At 47.4% G+C, this 17,234-nt stretch overlaps 1 pseudogene; it reads right to left on the bottom strand.

Moving 5' to 3' along the window:
• Positions 1–3,208: 3,208 nt before the first annotated feature.
• LOC119299056 lies at positions 3,209–5,200 on the bottom strand (annotated as a pseudogene).
• Between the last annotated feature and the right edge of the window lie 12,034 nt (positions 5,201–17,234).

The raw sequence follows: 17,234 nt of genomic DNA, 5'->3' as shown, positions 1-17,234 counted from the left end.
ACTACCGGAGTAGCAGGAGCCGAGGCCGCCTGCCTCGGGCTCCCTCCCCAGGCGTTGGCCGACCCCAACATGACCGACGTCACCGGCGTCGGGATATGGAGGGGAGACGTCAAGGCCTCCTTCCCCGAACCCCCTCCCCCCAACACCAGCTCACAAGCAGCAATCTGCACCGGAGCCTCGACCACAAGAGGAGGAAGGGAAAGAGAATCAACCTCTGGCTCCCTCACCCCAACTCCATCCAGAGTCCTCGCCGATGAGGCCCTGACCAAGCGTCCAGGCACAGAACCGCCAGCCCCCTCAAACTCCAACAGAGGAAGCGTGCACTCAAACATATGATTAGAGTCTACCCGGTCGCTCCAAAGTCCGGGAGGCGCTGATGCTGGCTCAAAGGACCCGAACCGCAACGAAGTCATAGGCACCGATGGCGATGTTGCCGGCTCAACCCAGGTCCCATCCCCGGGTAACTGAGCATAAGGGCGAGAGCCGTTAGACCCCTCTCGTGTGGACTCATTAGTCTGTGCCCCATTGGCTCCCGCACCGCCGTCACCCTTGTGCATATCAACATCATTCCCATTAACCGCATCAGCAAACAGCTCAGTGTCCTCAAACTCAATCTCGAGCGGGAACACCTCTCCCCTATAAGTCCAGTTGACCACATCAGGCACAACCTTAATATCCAGAATACTGACTAAAAGCCGGGCCACCCCATCAGCCTGGGTAAAAGCCATATCAACTCTCTCCGTCTTCCCAACCATCATACCCAAATTGTCCACAACTCGAACATCCTGCAAAGGCTTAGACGGGGCCCCTACAAACCGCAACCAGACCTGCGTAAGCGGCTTTCCCTTAGGCTCCACCTTCTTCCACTCATGAAACTCCGGAATGCACGAATTGCCAGGAACTCTACACAAACCAAAGCTCAACAACCGCTGCAAGTCATCCACCATGGGGAAATCAACCTTAAAAACATTTTCCTCGAGAACAACCAGCTCCCACCGATAGTCCCCCAGAGCCAGCTACTGAAGCCTCCGCACGATTTGAGCCTCAGTCACCTCTCCCTGGGTAGCTTTTACAACCCCGGTGGTCAAGCTCGGGGTCTCCTCCGGAATCTCTCACGCAGCCAGTGGTTCAAAGAACATAAGCTCAGCACAGTAGACTCCATACATAGTCAGCGACGGAGCCTGGTCACGCAAGAACGGGCACTCCCCCGAGGCATGTGTCGGCTTGCGACACGACTCACACAGCTCGGCCACGCACACAGCAATGAAGGGCCCTTCTCCCCACAACGGTAGCAAAGCATCTTTTCCTTCTTGCGCGCATACTTGGACACCTCTCAGCATCCGACCTGTCGGTAACCTCGGCCACAGTCCCAGTCTCAGGAACCTCAACACTGGCCAAGGCAGTCACCACCTCCATCGCCTGGGAAGGAAGATCAGTGGATGCGTGGTCGGCCTCCAGTGCTGACGCCGCGTTCTCAACAACTGCCTTAGGCGGAGGCGCTCGGCAAAACCTCCCACGGCCCCCTCCCCGACCACCACGATGGCCCCGAAAGCCTCCTCTCTAACGGTAGTCCGGGCCTGAGGCTCCCTCAACAAATCCGCCTGGAGGGCCGAGAAACGGTCTCTCAGCAGACCCATCACTCTGCCAGGCATAGCCACGACCTCCTCCCATGGACGAGGAACCACGGTGCCGTCCCTCACCATACGCATCATGCCCATCATCCCCCCACTGGCCTTGGGGCGGATCATTGGGCTCTCTGTTGGTAGAATGTTGTCTCGCCTGAGTCGGACCGGACCGGTTCTGCGCCGGCCTCGCAACGTAATGGGGCGGAGGTGCGGCACGAGGCTGATTGCCCAACGGCATTGGCACACCCCCAATAGGCCGAGGCCCTCCACCGCGGCCAGCTGGAGCCACACCGGTCGCGCCCGGCGCAATAGGCCTAGGATGTCCACGACCCGTAGCCGGCTGAGCAAGGGGCGCCGCGCCCGGTGCCGGGGGCCTTAGGCCGCCCCGACCAGCGGCCGGCTGGAAGGGCACTTGCCCCGGAGGCCGCGAGCCCAAGGGGCCAGCACCTCTCCCCGGGTTTCCCTGAATCACGCCCCCTCCCGTCGGCGGCCTCTGGCCAGGCGGCGCCAGGACTCCACGTCCGGCACCCGCCGCCGGCGGCGGAGCCGCCCCTCCCCGTCCCGCTGGACCAGACGAGGCCTTCTTGGCTGGCGGCGGCGCAGCCCCGCGGCCGGCCATGTCTAGCAGCGGTCGAATCCTCCTAGCCCGACGAACACCACAGGCAGGAAAGCCCATCATCCCGTGCTTACGAACCCTAGGGCCAAGAGGCGGCGGTACACGATCGGGAGAGAGACAATCACCCTCGTACATGCATGGGATCTCAATAGGTGTAGGAGTGTGGCCCGGTCCAGCATGGGCCTCATACCCATCTTTCTCCGGCCCAACATCTCGCGGACCCGGTCCACTCCGAACCAGCCCAACACCACCTAGCAGCTGATTCAAACGCTGCGATCTCGCGAGCGAGATCCCGGTCATCGCCGCTACCATCACGGGTGCCGCCGTTGCCGGACTAACGGCGCTCCGCCTCGCGTTCTTCTTCTTCTTGACAGTGATCCAAGACTCCGACCTAATCAAATCGAATAACGTGAGATTCGGAAGACTCACCTTAGGTAGGGGGCCTTTCCACGGTCTGAGCGCCGACGCCGCCGTCTTCCGATGAACTACGCGTCGGATCATCTCATTCTTCTCGCCCACGTGAAGACCGATACGCGCCGGATCGTCCAGTGGCAGAACCTGATCAATCGTCATGGCCACTTCATCTTCGCAATAACATGCATGGAATAAATCGCAAACGAGATCTGAAGGTGTCGGTGAGGGCGGCGCCTCCGCCGGGGATGCATCCCCATCGTCCTATGGAGTAGTATTTATGAGATCCTGAGTATTAATCCTAGTCCCAGACATTAGGACACTTATTTGACGGAGGAAGTACATATTTGTAGATTTCGTTGTTCAAATTCACTTTCTTTTGTGTGTAAAAGTTCCCATGAACTAAATATCAAAGATAATGGCAACTTTATTAGAGCCTCCCACAAGCATAGTACGTGTACGTACTGCGGCTGGGAATACACGACGCGTGTATGGTGTACGGAGGTACTACTAGCCGTACGTGTGGTGGTTTCTACGTGCTATGTTCTGCCGCTCCTCATGGACAGAAGACGACCTGGAGCCGGCTTCCCACTAGTAGAAAACAGGGCTTTGGTCCAGGCCGGGTCAGCCCATTAGTCCCGGTTCAGTCCAAAACCGGGACCAATGGGGGCATTGGTCCCGGTTCGTGAGCCCAGGGGGCCGGCCGGGCCACGTGGGCCTTTGGTCCCGGTTCATCTGGACCTTTTGGTCCCGGTTGGTGGGATGAACCGGGACCAATGGGCCTCACTCCTGGCCCACAACCATTGGTCCCGGTTCGTGCCTCAAACCGGGACTAAAGATTAGACCTTTAGTCCCGGTTTGAGGCACGAACCGGGACTAATGGGGTTGAGACCTTTAGTCCCGGTTCGTGCCACGAACCGGTACTAAAGGTCCCATTTTCAAACTCTACCCCCCTGATCGCCTTTTCAGTTTTTTTTTAAAAAAGAAAATGATGGAAATATCAAAAAAATAAAAGAAAATAAGTTTCCCATGTGATATGTGGTCTAGTTGTTGGGAAAATTTGCAAATGTGAATTTTGACTTTATTTGCAAAATCTCTCTGAAATTTGTAAACATGGGCATAACTTTTGCATACTAACTCGGATGAAAAAGTTTTTTATATGAAAAATCATCTACTCAAAAAGTTACATCCGAATTTAACCGAGGGAACCCCGTTAAACATTTTCAAAATCCTCAAAAACCTAATAGAAAAAAGTTACGGGGCTTTTAAGATCTAGAGTGAAAAAAAATCGAAAAAAATTCAAACAGTGGGCAAACTGTGGTCAAAAAATGGTCAAACTAATTACTGTAGAATATTAGTGTTACTAAATAATTATTTCAGTTATTTCTATTTTGGTCAAATCTGGTCAAACTGTGGTCAAACTATGGTCAAACAATGGTCAAACTAATTATTCAAGAAATATTAGTGTTACTAAATAATTATTGTTTTTTAAAACAATAGTTTCAAAATAAAACTATGAAATGTGTCACTTCATGCTCAAGCAAAATTCCTGAAGGTTAATAGGATCGACATCTTAGTATTGTCAGGAAAACAACAAGTGCAGACTTGGAGCGAGGGAGAATAGAACCCGGAATTAAGCGTGCTCAGGCTGGGGGAGTGGGAGGATGGGTGACCGTTCGGGAAGTTAGATGATTTGGAATGATGAGGGGTGATTAGAGGATAAATTGAGAAGTGATGAGGGGTGGTGATTACAGACTAGAGGTTAAAATAATTCAGAAATTTGAAAATAAAAAAAAAAATTCAAAAAAATTTCAAAAAAAAATTGTAAAATTTCCTTTAGTGCCGGTTGGTGTTACCAACCGGGACTAAAGGTGGAGCTCCATGTGCCCGCGCCCTTTAGTCCCGGTTCTGGATTAAACCGGGACTAAAGGGATAGGCATTAGTACCGACACTTTAGTCCCGGAACCGGGACTAAAGGCCCTTATGAACCGGGACAACATGCCCTTTTTCTACCAGTGTCCAGCGGCGCTGCAGTGCTTCGTGTACGGGTGCACCACATCGCACCCAGCCTTCCGGCACCACAGCGCCTCGCCGGAGCTGCACGTCACGTCCATGGGCAGGTTGAACCCCTTGAGCGTCGACGTGACGCCATAGGTGTAGTTGCCTTCCAGCACGCACACCTCCGCCATGGTCACCGGCGCCGCCGGGTTGCCCCCGCAGGTCAGTGAGCTGCCACCGCAGTCGCCGGTCTGGCACCGCCCCCTGCCGGCCATATGTACTGGGAGCCGATTACCGGCGTGTCAAGGGTCCAGCTGGCCCCTGGGTGGAGTTCGGTGCCGCCGCCGCCCTGGTGGAGCACGAGCGCGACTACCGGCCACACCGTGAAGTGGCACCGGTTCGTGATGGTGAGCAGTGCCGCGCTTGCCCCGGCGGCGAGGATGACAAAGAGGAGAGAGGCGCTCGTGCATCGGCTTCCGCGGGAGACGCCATTGTGTGCAGTGTGTGTGGTGGGAGTAGTGATGAGGCCGGAGTCTAGATAGGCCTGCATGCTTATTTATCTGTCGTGCTCAACATGTGTAAGGCCCTTCCCAGTGCTCCACGGTGGACAGGTGCTAAGCATGCCACGTAAGCGAAAAAATGACATGGCACAACAATTAAGAAGGAGAGAGAACACTTTGAAGACCCCAGGAAGAACCAATGCCAAGCGCGTGAACCTAGGCAAACCACTTAAATGAAGCAACTTGATCAATGGATGAAAGGCTTTAGGTGTTAACTCATTAAATATGATGTGCTTAGCAACAACAAGTTAAGCACCTATACATTGAGGAGCTGGGTTGCTAAGGTATTTAATGTGCTTAGTACCTCATCTAAGCACCTTTGCATTGGAGAAGGTCTAAGGAAGCTAGACTACAAGTAGTTGGGTGGGACCATTGAAGTCTATGATGGATGCGGAAAAAAAAAGAAGTCAAAGATGGCGCCAAGATTTGGCTACTATGTACCTACCTACTTGTACGCCAATGTTGCCAAGATTGGCCGCATTTCCCTTTCGTCCGTTGAAGATCGATGACAATTCCCACCGTCTGTGCTGTGGTGCCACACGACTCCATCAGATAATGATGGCCCAGAGAAAGAAAAAGTTTATCTTGACGCCCTAAAAATATGTGTTCATTGAGGCCCTGGTGGTATCAATAGTGACGCGCCGACGGCGGAGCAGGCACAATGGCCTACACTTACAAAGTTGTATTCTTTTTTTTTTTGCGAAAAAGCATACACTTACGAAGTTGCCTGTTGGTTTATTCGGAATAGCTGGTTCATTGTGGATTGCTCTTTTCTTGTAACTTGGCAACTTTACATTCTTGAGTAGAAGATCGATGTGGATTGATCTTTACTTATCACCCTCTCATAGCTAGATACCACATAAAAATCTTTATTTTACAGGCACTTTAAGTTTCCAAATTAAAGCATGGTTAAAATGGACGCCAATATGAATGAGATCTCAATATATTGGCTTAACCGGAAAATACAAGAATTGGTGAGTTTCCACATGAAGGAAATCGATTCAGTCGTGCGATTGACCACCATCAACCTATTACCAAATGGAGCAAATATTTCCATCTCATATATCTTGGCCAAACCTCTCCAAAAAACATATCCTGGCCATGCATTTGAAACCCTATCAACCTGAGTCCCACCCCTCAAAAAAAAATCAAGCCGGGTCCCATTGTTAGCCATTCGCAAAAAAAAGGGTCCAAATGATAGCATAGTACTCCCTCCGTTCCTAAACATAAGTCTTTGTAGAGATTTCACTATGAGCCACATATATACGGAGCAAAATGAGTGAATCTACACTCTAAAATGCATCTATATACATCTATATGTGGTCTACAAAGACTTAGAGCCTGTTTGGGACTGCTCTGCTCTTTAAAATTCAGCTCCGCTCCAAAAAACACAAGCCAAACGGGGTAGCTCCACGATATGCCACTCCTCAAAAAAAAACTAGAATCTGGGGTACAACTCCCAGTTTTTTATGAAGCTCTTCTGGGGGTGCTCCAAAAAACTCTAGAAGCTGGAGTTAGGTGGAAATTACCCACCACTGCCACTAGTAAGTGGATACCCCTTCGTTTCTTTCCCCTTAACCAATCAAATAAATCCTTTCCGCCAATTTTCTCATTCTTGAAGCTGGAGCTAGATGGCAGCCAAACATTCTCTTTGGTAGTACTACAACTTCTAGATGAAACTGGTCCAAAGTGAATTTAGTGGAGCGAAACTGATTTTTGTGAAGCGAAGCAGTCCCAAACAGGCCCTTATATTTAGGAATGGAGGGAGTATACTTTTCTGCGGGGAAGAACATACATATTTGTAGGTTCTGTTGTTCAAATTCACGTTCTTTTGTGTGTAAATTCTCGTAAACAATATATCAAAGGCATTTGCAAAAAAAGAACAAAATATCAAAGGCACATGACACATGGCAACTTTATTGGAAACTCGCATGCACGTGCATTCATACGTGTAGAGAAAGAATTCATACTCTCACTCCTTTACGTTGAAGACATTCCTGCCCAAAATGTATCTTTTACATATGCTGGTACCCATTGATTTTTATTATCATATAATTTAGCAAGCCATTCATTGTCCTGAAGATCATATTTATTGATCATCTCTGCCCAAGCTTTCTCAAAATCATGTTTGGTCAAGGAGTCATACACCACATTTGACAAAGTGTGTGTAATGTTTTCATGCTTTTCATAACCACTAAGCTTTTCAGGAATCTTCTTCATGATGTGCCATATACACCATCTATGACAACTTTGAGGAAAAACCTCTACAATAGCATTTTGCATTGGTTTGCAATGGTCAATGATGATAGCATTTGGTGGTTTGTATGACATACAATAGAGCCAAGACTTAAAGAATGAAACAGAAGTCTCGGTGTCTTCATTGGATATAAGACCACGACCTAATAGAGAAGATTCTCCATGATGATTTACGCCAATGAAAAGAGAGAAAGGCATTTTATACTTGTTTGTTAAGTACATAGTGTCAAATGTGATGGCAACCCAATAAGACTCATATGCAAGCCTGCTTCTTGCATCTGCCCAAAAGACATTTCCCAGATGTCCATCCTCAGCCACACCCATACCATGGAAAAAGTCTAGATCTTTTGATTGCATACAAAGAAAATATTGACAAATAGCATGTGCATCCCCAGCACCAAGTTGCAACCTTGTTTTCTCTCGCAAATAGTTCTTACATTCCTTTTTAGCAAACTCAAGATTTCCATATCTGCCAACTTCCATAAAAAGAGAACCAAGATTCTTGTTCAAACGGATTCCTATTGATCATTCATTCTAGCTTTCTCTTGGAATGCAAGTCCAACTTCTTGTGGCATATCAGAAATCTGGATTTGCTTGGACTTATAGGATGATTGTTGTCAAATGTAAGAGACGTAATACATAATTTCTCCTCACGACGGTAGAAATTACACTTAGCTGGGCATTGCATCCTTGTCGACGGATTATGCTTAAATGAGTTCTTTGCTGAGCCACTAGTGCAGAACCGGGCAATAGCGCCGGTTCGTAAGGCCCTTTATTGCCGGTTCGGTAACCGGCACTAAAGTGTGGGCAGTAAAGGCCCCCCTTTAGTACCGGTTCAGCACGAACCGGTGCTAAAGGGCAACCACGTGGCACGAGCCAGCTTCGGGGGCAGGGAGCCCTTTAGTACCGGTTGGTGACATCAACCGGTATTAAAAGGTTGGGGGGTTTTGGGTTTATGATTTCTTTTTCATTTAATTTTGTATTTTCCATTTAATTATTTTTCGTTTGCTGGTATTTTACGATACTACATATTGTACACGTTATGCATATATATAAATAGAATTTCTAGTAGAACCGATTATATATATATATATACACACAATTAGCTAGCTATATACAATTTCTCCTAATTGGCGCCTTCGGAGCCAGTGGCATTAGCCTAATTGGTGCCTTCGGAGCACGATGATGATTAGAAGTGGTTCATGGGGGCGGTAGCGGGTAATAGTATTCTCCTTTGGGATCTATGATCTGGTCGAGCAAAAATCCCGCTATTTCCTCTTGAATTGCTTCTATGCGGTCCTCTGCTAGGAGCTGCTCCCGCACCTCTTTGAACTATTAAGAAGGAGATCAATATGCATGTGTATTAGTTGTGTGACTAGATATTGATAACTGTGTCAAATTGTGAATAGTGTTCTAACAAACGTACCCACTCCTGTCTTTGAGATCTGCTCTTTTCGGACGATATCATGCGAATGTTCTCGCAAACGTAGTATGCACATAGATTATTCCCCGGCGCCTGCTTCAGGGCCTTTACGAGAATGGAATTTGATCAGATAATAATTAATCGAGCATGATAATTAAAGAGATGGCAGCTAGCTAGCTAGTACTACTTAATTACTTACATTGGGTCGATAACATTTCAGCTTTCGTTCCCATTGACCTGGAGTGACGCTGATGAATTTTTCCCAAGCCCTGCCCGCCGACAAAGAAAATTAATAAAGGGGTTATTAAATAGTTCATATCAGGAAATGACGAACTAAATAGGCCAAGATATAATTAATAATGATTGAAATTAGTTGTTGACTATCCCAAACAAGATGGTGTAGTCACTTGCTTTTTTAAGTAGTGAGTCCAGTATTTCAACTTTAATGATTAACAAGATCCAGTGAAATCTGCATGCACACACGTTTGCATGTCTTAATTAAGCGGGCATATGTAAGCAAAAACATGTAGCTAGCTAGTAGGCAAAAACAGAATTTGTAGTACAAGACAGTGTGACTCACTCAAAGTTGTAAGGAACTAGTATATCTTCATTGGTATTGAGGCACTTGAAGAACTCTAGCAAGCTTTCCTCTACACTTTTTCATAATATGGATCTAATTTCCATGTGTATTCATTAATGGTATTTGGGTCAATGAACCCAATGCCATAGCGTCCACCTTTTTTCATTTCATAAATCTTCATCCTGCATAATACCACAGAAAAGAATATAGTGAGGATAATTACATGTAATGATTGATCAAAATGATCACTACAGCTAGGTTGAGACTTAAATTACAGAAAGAAATCACTTACAGACAATAGCAACTGACGATAGATTTGTCGAGTGCGTCTTGATTATATAACTGAAATAGTTCTGAATACTCAACGGACACAGCTTTCTCATGGTAGTAATGATCCTTCTTGACAATCACCATGAGGGACTCTCAATTGGAAATCTTGATAATGTTCATGTACCATTGATGCAATTCATACATTCTCGTTGGGAGTTTCTTGACCTCGTCTGGCTCGACCAAAGGTTGGCCCCGGACATATTTCCGTTTTATTTGCTCCTCTCTAATCAGAGACATGGGCTCGATATCGAGGAGTTGTCCAATAGTGATCATGAGCCTTTTAGCCTGCTCATTATGCTCCTCGGTTATTATCACATCGCCCAGCCCGGGAACGTTAACGGTTTGCCCACAATAATATTGGGCACGCGTACTCTCATGTGTTGTTGGCATAACAAGCGGGGGGATTGATTGCGCCGCCTGTTCTCCCAGCTGGAGAACGGTTTTACAGCTCCTTTTGCCAGCTGATTTGCTCGAGCTCGAGCTCACCTCTTTCTGTAGACATGCTCGATTTAACTTCCTAAGGTGGCGCTCATAGTCTGTGTCAACAAGCTTGGGAGCTAGTGCTCTAGCCATACGAATGAAGTTGTCAATCTTTTCCTCAGGCACTTTCTCTCTTGGCGGCGGTGGCAGTTTCGGTGCAAAATAGGCTTCCACCTCGGCCTTCGATATGGCTGCGTTTTCCTCCTCGGACTTGTCGTAAGGCCTCTGCGAAAGAGGCGCGAGGCTGCTTGGACCATATTGAAATCGCTTGCCTCCGCCTGTACCTCCAGTTCTACCTCGACTTGTACCGCTATGCACCATAGCTGAGGCGGCTCTCTTCCGTGATTGCTGAGGCGGCGAAGACGGCTGACGTGGCTGAGTTGAAGGAGGAGGAGTGGCCTGAAACTGTGCTAGACTTGGAGGAGTGGCCTGACGCTTTGCCGGACTTGGAGGAGGAGGAGTGGCCTGAAGCTGTGCCGGACTTGGAGGAGGAGTGGCCTGACGCGTTGGTGGACTTGGAGGAGCGGGAGTCTGCTGACTCGATGGCGGACTTTGACGAGGAGTCGGATGACGCGGTGTCGGTGGCCTTCGAAAGATGATGCAATCCTTTCTCCATAGGATGATACGATGGTTGGCCTCTCCCAGTGTTTGCTCCTCTTCACCTCCAGGAATGTCAAGCTCTAGCCCCGAATATTGGTCCACCACCTCATCAACCAAGACACGGGCATAGCCCGCTGGAATCGGGTTGCAATGGAAGGTTGCCTCGGGGGGATTTGTAAAAGCAACGACGTCTGCCACCTTCATGGATATGTTCTTCATTTTGAAGTGTAGCTCGCAGTTAGTGTTATCCATGATGTCATCCACTAGGTAGCTATCCAGCAATGCGTCGCCCGGGGCGGAACCCACGCTGCTTCTCGGCATGGATGGGACGGTGCTATCCAATGCTGGATCATCCGCTAGCTGTTGCAGCTGCTGAGACCCCCTTTGCTGGCTAAGTGAGTCGATCTGCTCCTGCTGCCGCTGGAATTTGACTGCCAAGTCCGCGTGCGCTGATTCTAGGCCTTGAAGGCGTTCATAGTCCAGCTTCCTCTGCTCCTCCTCCATATTCCTCTTCTTCTCCTCCGCAATCTTCTTTCTCGCACAGGTTCTGTAGTCGGCGTTCCAGTCTGAAAACCCCTCATACCACGGAATAGCGCCCTTGCCTCGTGTTCTTCCTGGGTGTTCAGGATTTCCCAGGGCACGCGTAAGCTGGTCGTTCTCTCTATTGGGCTCGAACACCCCCGATCGAGCCTCTTCTATTGCAACAAGTAGCTTATCTTCGGCTCCGTCTAGACATGCCTTCTTTGAAACTTTGCCTATCTTCGGGTCCAACTCCCCCCATGCGTATAGAACCAAGTCCTGCACCTAGGGGGCCAGCTCAATGTGTCTGGAGTGACACCTGCATCCTCCATCTCTTTCTCAGACTTATCCCACTTAGGCATTCCCACCGCGTAGCCACCCTGGCCCCAGCTTATGGAACTTATCCTTTTTTGCGGCATTGGCCTTGTTTATTCTCGACCGTTCCTTAGATAATTCCGATTCCTTGAATTTCAGGAAATCGTCCCAATGAGCACTTTGCTTCCCTAGTGTTCCCTTGAATACTGGAGTCTTCTTTCCTTCCTTGACATACTGGTCCCATACACGATTCTTGTGGTTGTTGAATGCAACCGCCACTAGTAGAAAACAGGGCTATGGTCCAGGCCGACTCAGCCCATTAGTCCCGGTTCAGTCTAGAACCGGGACCAATGTGGGCATTGGTCCCGGTTCGTGAGCCCAGGGGGCCGGCCGGGCCACATGGGCCATTGGTCCCGGTTCGTCTAGACCTTTTGGTCCCGGTTGCGGGACGAACCGGGACCAATGGGCCTCGCTCCTGGCCCACCACCATTGGTCCCGGTTGGTGGCTTGAACTGGGACCAAAGGCTTCCCTTTAATCCCGGTTCATGTCATCAACCGGGACCAATGAGGTGCCTATATATACCCCCTCGCGCAAGAGCAGAGCATAGTGCTCTGTTTTTTCTGGCCGAGGGGGAGAGGGCTTTGTGGTGCTCTAGCTCACCTCCTATGCACATGAGGTGTTTGATGGAATGCCCGAGCCACACTACTTAAGCTTTCTCCTCTCGAAGCTCGACCTCGAAGCTCCATTTTCCTCGAGATTTGTCTAGATTTAGCGGTCCGTCACGCCCCGTCCCCGTCTTCACCGCCGTCGATCACCCGCGCCGATCTCATCACCGACACCACCGTGGTGAGCCTCTTGTTCTTATCTTCTTTCTGAAAGGAAAAATATTCTTACTTGTATGTTTAGATAGATACTTGTATCATTTTCTTACATTTATTATTGCATCTTATATAGTGCGATGGTTTTGGTATCCGCCCCCGTCGGCCCTCGTCCTGTCTATGATTCGGATTTGGTATGTATATTATCTTTATAACTATTGGTTCATTTATTATTTATGAAAATTATGCCGACCAACGTGACATAGATTTTATTTATCTAGGATGTATGTGAATCGGAAATGCCAACCGACCCTATTGTCGAGAGGTTAAATTTAGTTGAAGAAGAAAACAATTTGTTGAAGGAAAAAATAAAAAAAATTGAGGAGGAGAAGATGATATTGGAGTTGCATGTTGCGGATGTCGTCGATGATCACAAGATCAAGATGGATGCAATGCGCTTGAAGATTAGAAAGATTAGAAAATATACCATTCATACCGAGGCTTGGTATCATTATGCCGTTGGATCAATTGTTACCTTGGTTGCGATTATGATCGCATTTGTTTTCGCATTGAAATGTTTTACATAGTTTCAATGTATGGTTTAATTAATTAGATGCTCTGGAGAGCTATATGTTATTAGATGAGAACTATTAATTTGATGATGAACTTCTATTAATTTGGTTAGATGAGAACTTTGGTTTTAATGTGATGATGAACTTCTATTAATTTGGACACTTAATTATATATAATGCACGCAGATGAACCGGCAATGGATGTACGGTGACAGACACACCCGCGAGTACATTAAGGGCGTGCATGAGTTTCTCGATGCGGCTGAGGCAAACAAGCAGAATGGTTTTATGTGTTGTCCATGCACTGAATGTGGGAATACGAGGTCTTACTCTAACCGGAAAATCCTTCACTCCCACCTGCTTTACAACGGTTTCATGCCACACTATAATGTTTGGACGAGGCACGGAGAAATAGGGGTTATGATGGAAGACGGCGAAGAAGAAGAGTACGATGACAACTATGTGCCCCCTGAATATGGTGATGCTGCAACGGGGGGAGCTGGTGAAGATCAAGATGAACCAGACGATGTGCCCAATGATGCTGCCACGGGTGAAGCTACTGAAGATCAAGAGGAACCAGACGATGTGCCCGATGATGATGATCTCCGCCGGGTTACTGTCGATGGAAGGACGCAATGCATTAGTCAAAAGGAGAAGCTGAAGTTCGATCGCATGTTAGAGGATCACAAAAAAGGGTTATACCCCAATTGCGAAGATGGCAACACAAAGCTCGGTGCCGTACTGGAATTGCTGCAGTGGAAGGCAGAGAATGTTGTGGCTGACAAAGGATTTGAGAAGCTACTGAAAATATTGAAGAAGAAGATTCCAAAGGATAACGAATTGCCCGACAGTACATACGCAGCAAAGAGGGTCGTATGCCCTCTAGGATTGGAGGTGGAGAAGATACATGCATGCCCTAATGACTGCATCCTCTACCGCGGTGCATACAAGGATCTGAACGCATGCCCGGTATGCGGTGCGTTGCGGTATAAGATCAGACGAGATGACCCTGGTGATGTTGACGGCGAGCCCCTCAGGAAGAGGGTTCCTGCGAAGGTGATGTGGTATGCTCCTATAATACCACGGTTGAAACGTCTGTTCAGAAACGAAGAGCATGCCAAGTTGATGCGATGGCACAGTGAGAACCGAAAGAAAGATGGGAAGTTGAGAGCACCCGCTGACGGGTCGCAGTGGAGAAAAATCGAGAGAAAGTACTGAGATGAGTTTGCAAAGGACCCAAGGAATGTATGGTTTGCTTTAAGCGCGGATGGCATTAATCCTTTCGGGGAGCAGAGCAGCAATCACAGCACCTAGCCCGTGACTCTATGTATGTATAACCTTCCTCCTTGGATGTGCATGAAGCGCAAGTTCATTATGATGCCAGTTCTCATCCAAGGCCCTAAGCAACCCGGCAAAGAAATTGATGTGTACCTAAGGCCATTCGTGGAAGAACTTTTACAGTTGTGGAATGGAAACGGTGTACGTACGTGGGATGAGCACAGACAGGAGGAATTTAACCTTAAGGCGTTGCTGTTCGTGACCATCAATGATTGGCCCGCTCTCAGTAACCTTTCAGGACAGACAAACAAAGGATACCACGCATGCACGCACTGTTTAGATGACACTGAAAGTATATACCTGGACAAATGCAGGAAGAATGTGTACCTGGGCCATCGTCGATTTCTTCCGACCAACCATCAATGTCGAAAGAAAGGCAAGCATTTCAAAGGCGAGGCAGATCACCGGAAGAAGCCCGCCATGCGCACCGGTGATCACGTGCTTGCTATGGTCAATGATTTACACTACGTAATCTTTGGAAAGGGTCCCAGTGGACTAGCTATTCCGAATGACGCTGAGGGACACACACCCATGTGGAAGAAGAAATCTATATTTTGGGACCTACCCTACTGGAAAGACCTAGAGGTCTGCTCCTCAATCGACGTGATGCATGTGACGAAGAACCTTTGCGTGAACCTGCTAGGCTTCTTGGGCGTGTATGGGAAGATAAAAGATACACCTGAGGCACGAGAGGACCTGCAACGTTTGCACGAAAAAGACGACATGCCTCCGAAGCAGTATAAAGGTCCTGCCAGCTACGCTCTTATGAAAGAAGAGAAAGAAATCTTCTTCGAATGCCTGCTCAGTATGAAGGTCACGACTGGCTTCTTGTCGAATATAAAGGGAATAATAAATATGCCAGAGAAAAAGTTTCAGAACCTAAAGTCTCATGACTGCCACGTGATTATGACGCAACTGCTTCCGGTTGCATTGAGGGGGCTTCTACCGGAAAACGTTCGATTAGCCATTGTGAAGCTATGTGCATTCCTCAATGCAATCTCTCAGAAGGTCATCGATCCAGAAATCGTACCAAGGCTAAGGAGTGATGTGGTGCAATGTCTTGTCAGTTTCGAGCTGGTGTTCCCACCATCCTTCTTCAATATCATGACGCGCGTCCTAGTTCATCTAGTCGACGAGATTGTCATCCTGGGGACCGTATTTCTACACAATATGGTCCCCTTTGAGAGGTTCATGGGAGTCCTAAAGAAATATGTCTGTAACCGCGCTAGGACAGAAGGAAGCATCTCCATGGGCCATCAAACAGAGGATGTTATCGAGTTTTGTGTTGACTTCATTCCTAGCCTTAACAAGATAGGTCTCCCTAAATCGCGGTATGAGGGGAGACTGACTGGAAAAGACACTCTTGGAAGAGACTCAATAATATGCAGGGACGGATATTCTTGGTCTCAAGCACACTACACAGTTCTACAGAACTCTACCTTGGTGACCCCGTATGTCGATGAACACAAGAACAGTCTGTGCTCCAAACACCCGGAGCAGTGCGACGACTGGATTACATGTGAACACATCAGGACTTTCAGCAGTTGGTTGGAAACACGTCTCAGAGGTGATAACACTGTTTGTGATGAGTTGTACTTATTGTCAAGGGGACCATCTTTGACTGTATTGACTTACAAAGGATACGAGATAAATGGGAATACATTTTACACGATCGCCCAAGATCAAAAGAGCACCAACCAAAACAGCGGTGTCCGCTTTGATGCAGCAACCGAGAGCGGAAAGGACACATATTATGGTTACATAGTGGACATATGGGAACTTGACTACGGACCTGATTTTAAGGTCGCTTTGTTTAAGTGCAAATGGGTCAATCTGTTAGGCGGTGGGGTACAGGTAGACCCACAGTACGGAATGACAACAGTGGATCTGAAAAATCTTGGGTACACTGACGAACCGTTCGTCCTAGCCAATGATGTGGCACAGGTCATCTATGTGAAGGACATGTCTACCAAACCGAGAAAAAGAAAAGATAAGGAAGCGAATACATCATACGATGAGCCAAAGCGCCACATAGTTCTTTCAGGAAAAAGGGACATCCTGGGAGTGGACGGCAAGACAGACATGTCTGAAGATTATGAAAAGTTTCATGAAATTCCTCCCTTCAATGTCAAGGCTGACCCAAGCATCCTGATAAACAATGAAGATTATCCATGGTTACGGCGCAATAAGCAAATGACACAAGCGAAGAAAAAGTGAAGACTTTCTCCCGCAACTATTATGATGATACCATGCCAAATTTGCAACAGACGAACATGCTACCATTGTCCGTTTTGTACATGCACATGCTATGTGGGTGAAATTATGATACCATCCCAACTTTCAACTTTTTCAGAGTTCATTTGAAATGCTTTCATGTATTATGGTTCGAAACTTTGATACTTCGAAAGTGATTGTCCATTTTGTACACGAAGTGCATCAAGTTTTTGTCGTAACCCTCTCTACTTTTTGGAACATGCTATGTGGGTGAAATGATGATACCATGCCAACTTTCAACCTATTCAGAGTTCATTTTGAAATGCTTTCCAATTTCAGAGTCATTTAGCTCAAAGAATGAATTAATAGCAAACAGAATGAACTACAAAACTTTTATGAAAATAAAAACAATCAATTAAAATATTATGTTATGATCAACTAAAATAAAACTATAATATTCTTCAATAGCAAAAAGAATATAATTTTTGTGACCTAAAATCAAACTATAAGTATTTAATTGTAAGTATAAATAAAAAATAAATAGCAAAGAAGAAAAAAATTCTATTTTTATAGTAAAG

Source organism: Triticum dicoccoides, chromosome 5A (genome assembly GCF_002162155.2).
Source record: "Triticum dicoccoides isolate Atlit2015 ecotype Zavitan chromosome 5A, WEW_v2.0, whole genome shotgun sequence".
Lineage (NCBI taxonomy): Eukaryota > Viridiplantae > Streptophyta > Magnoliopsida > Poales > Poaceae > Triticum > Triticum dicoccoides.
The sequence above is the reverse complement of the archived record's forward strand: the minus strand, read 5'-3'. Positions and strand labels throughout refer to the sequence as shown.